Here is a 3372-nt window from a genome sequence, read left to right as displayed (position 1 = left end):
ACTCATCATTAATCCATCCACATGTGTAGCACACTGAAGGAAATTCAAATATGTTTGCCGAGCGACTGTCGAGTTTTAATAACTTTTTATACAACCGTAGAATCAGCAGATAAAGAGGATATTCTGTCAATAGCATTTCATATATAGCCCATAGTCCAAGAGCAAGGAAGTCTTGCTACAATTGTACAGGGCCCTGGTGAGACCACACCTGGAGTACTGCGCACAGTTTTGGTCTCCTTATCTGAGGAAGGTATGCACTTGCATTGGAGGTGGTACAACGGAGGTTCACCAGATTGATTCCTGGGATGAGAGATTGTGTCGAATGGGCCTATACTCTCTGGAGTTTGGAAGAAAGAGACGTGATCTCATTGAAACGGACAATATTCTGAAGGGGATCGACAGGATGGATGTTGGAAAGCCCGGCTAGCTCAGTCGGTAGAGCATGAGACTCTCAATCTCAAGGTCGTGGGTTCGCGCCCCACGTTGGGCGATTACTTTTATGTTGCTTTCGCGGGTAAATATCATTAATGAACCCATGATCTTCTTTTGCACAATGATAAAAATGCGAACTCAGGGATGTTCATAATTTAATCAAATAATGAAAGCAGCGCCTCAGACCGCTCGGCCGTCCGTACTGTTAGATGCTCCAGTTAAAAGTTATTGCTCTGGAAAGTTTTAGACTGGGCGCTTGTTCAGGGTTGCTGGAAGGCCAAGTGACCGGGGTACCTATCCCCCGGGGTTTTCTTGAGCTCTGCTCGGTGCACGGCGAGCTTTGGCCCAGCTCTGAAGTTGCTTGCAACCCTGGGATGGACAATAAACCTCTGAGCTCTGGAACTGGGGAAGAGCGAATAATTAACTATTTATTTGTCGGTTTCAAATGCAGCTTAGATCTGCTGGTATAAACCGATAGCATTTCTTTCATTCTGAGAAAGAAACGCTAACAGGGAGAGTCAAAACTTCAATAACTGAACTTTAATAATTCATGAAACTTTAATCCTTGATGAAGTTTTATCCTCGATCTGATTTTACACAATCTGTATTTGAGGAGACTGGTTTTAAATGTTCGTTGCTCATGGAGCAAGGTATCCAAAACAGCTTGTATTCAATTTTATTGCAGACAAGTTCTTGCTTGAGATATAATGTTTCTGCGCAGGCTTGAACCGGAAACCTTTCACGTGTGACGGAAATGTGATAACCACGACACGACAGACACTGCTAGTTAGCTCAGTGCCCAGAGAGAGGTGTTCAGCAACAAGCTGAAATGCTCAATGCCTCTCTCTGCAAAAAGTTCCTTTCACAAACATTTCTCTGCCCAGAACTTCACCAAACAATAATGTTCTCCTTTCAAATTCATTAAACTCCCCAATTTCCACATTTGCAATTTTAAGGACAAAGACTAAAAGCTTTTTCGATCAGAAAATTGCAGGAACCTCCTCTGTTTAATGAAAGGGCTTCTGATTGTTGATTTCTGTGCAAACCTTGTGTTATTCATTTAATTCTTGGCAACCTGTATCACACCACCACCAGAGGGCCTACCTGTTGGAGTCACAAGTGATCCCAGCATCCCTTGGGAGCACGGTATATAAGCAGGCCACCCATGAGGTACCTGCACTCTGGAGTCTTATTAAAGGAGCTAATGTCACACTTACTCATTGTTCACAGTACTCAGTTTCATCCTTTATTTTGAGCGTATCAATTGGCGATGAGACAACGAACAACCGCGCAAAAATGCAAGGAACAGTTGGTATCCTGGAGAAGTTCTCAGAAATGGACTACTGCGAAGCCTTCGTGGAGAGACTCGACCAATAATTTGTGGCCAACGAGCTGGAAGGGGACGAGAACGCTGCCAAATGAAGGGCGATCCTCCTTACAGTCTGTGGGGCAACAACCTATGGCCTCATGAATAATCTTCTAGCTCTGGTAAAACCAGCAACTAAATCCTAAAGAAAGCGTTCTGATGGCGAGGTATCGGTTCTACACGTGCCAATGGTCGGAGGGCCATGTAGTGGCGAGTGATGTCTCAGAACGAAGGCGCCTCGCAGGACATTGCATATTTGAAGGGTTCCAAAACAAATGCTGAGAGACTTTTTTATGCTTGTCATTGGCCATGAGGTAATCCTTTGCAAACTGTTGACTGTTGAAGCTCAGATTCTGAGCAAAGCCATAACGATAGGTCAGGCAATTTCCAACAGCTCCTTTAAACCCAATAACAGAACCTATTTCGAGTGGACTGGATGGAGGAACATGATCCATGTAAAAAATTGTTATCATTTTACATGAACTGAATGTTCATAAAAGTTTTGGAGTGGAAACTCACTGCACAACAGCACAGCTGGCAATCTTTGCGGAATATATTGATGCAGCCAAAATGCACAATGGCAACCTGGAACTGTGCGGCACCGAATCCTCGGAGAAAAAACAGTTAAAGGCTTCGTCCCTGGGTGGGCTCGAACCACCGACTACTTGATCAACAGCTGAACGCACTATCCCATTGCCCCACAGAAACTAACTTAAACATGTGTTGCAAGACATCCCAAACCAGGGTCTCAGTCATTTAATGCTTCAGATTACTCTGACCGGGATGCAACTTGTCCACTCAGTTGTGCTTTTCCCAAATAAATTGTCGAACATTCATTGTGGATGTGTGGAAGCAGTCTGGTCCCGCACACTGCAGACACTTCCATTTTACGGCCAAAGAGCTCTCCCAGAACCGGTGTGATCTGCCTTCCAGCCTTCAGGTGCGTTGTCTGCGACAAAGTATTCTGATTGTCCGAAGCCGGTATTAGGTTTTAATTCCTTTTCAGCTCCTGACTGCAGATTTTCCTGGTATTACACGTGAACTAAATGCATACAGGGACAGTTGGATTCATCAAATTTTTGCTTGGTGAACTTTCAAAGATTGAAAGAGATGCACTTCAACCCCAAACCTCGTCACCGACTTGCTAACCTCAACAAGCTGCTCCCGTGAGATGGAAGCCCTGTTGCTGTTTCAAGCTTGAATGCAAGTACAAGCAGAACTCATTCAAAGAAAGTGCAAGGCCCTGACGCACCTGATTATTTGCACCAAACTCCTCACAAAGTGTTGAGGTTCGTGTGGGATGATATGGGCACATCTTTCCCCACAATACAACACGTCAAACAAAACTCAACGGCTGTGAAGCGCTTTGTCGTTACGAGTTCCTGACTGCAGAAATGTAAGTCCTTCTTTGCAAAATTTCTATGCAATTTCAAAATTATCAGCAAAATAATGGGCTCATCCAGGATTTGAACCCGAAACTTCTCACAACAAAGCTGAAGGGAGAATCATGCCCCGGGACCAACAAGCCAACTGTTTGACAATATGGAGGTAACCATTACAAGAGTATTTTTTTT

At 44.2% G+C, this 3372-nt stretch overlaps 1 non-coding gene across 1 annotated transcript; it reads left to right on the top strand.

Annotated features, from left to right (window-relative positions):
- Nucleotides 1–417: 417 nt before the first annotated feature.
- Nucleotides 418–490, top strand: trnae-cuc (transfer RNA glutamic acid (anticodon CUC)). Its single transcript has one exon. It is a non-coding gene; the product is annotated as a tRNA-Glu (tRNA).
- The last annotated feature ends 2882 nt before the right edge of the window (nt 491–3372 follow it).

Source organism: Pristiophorus japonicus, unplaced genomic scaffold, assembly GCF_044704955.1.
Source record: "Pristiophorus japonicus isolate sPriJap1 unplaced genomic scaffold, sPriJap1.hap1 HAP1_SCAFFOLD_47, whole genome shotgun sequence".
NCBI lineage: Eukaryota > Metazoa > Chordata > Chondrichthyes > Pristiophoridae > Pristiophorus > Pristiophorus japonicus.
The sequence above is the reverse complement of the archived record's forward strand: the minus strand, read 5'-3'. Positions and strand labels throughout refer to the sequence as shown.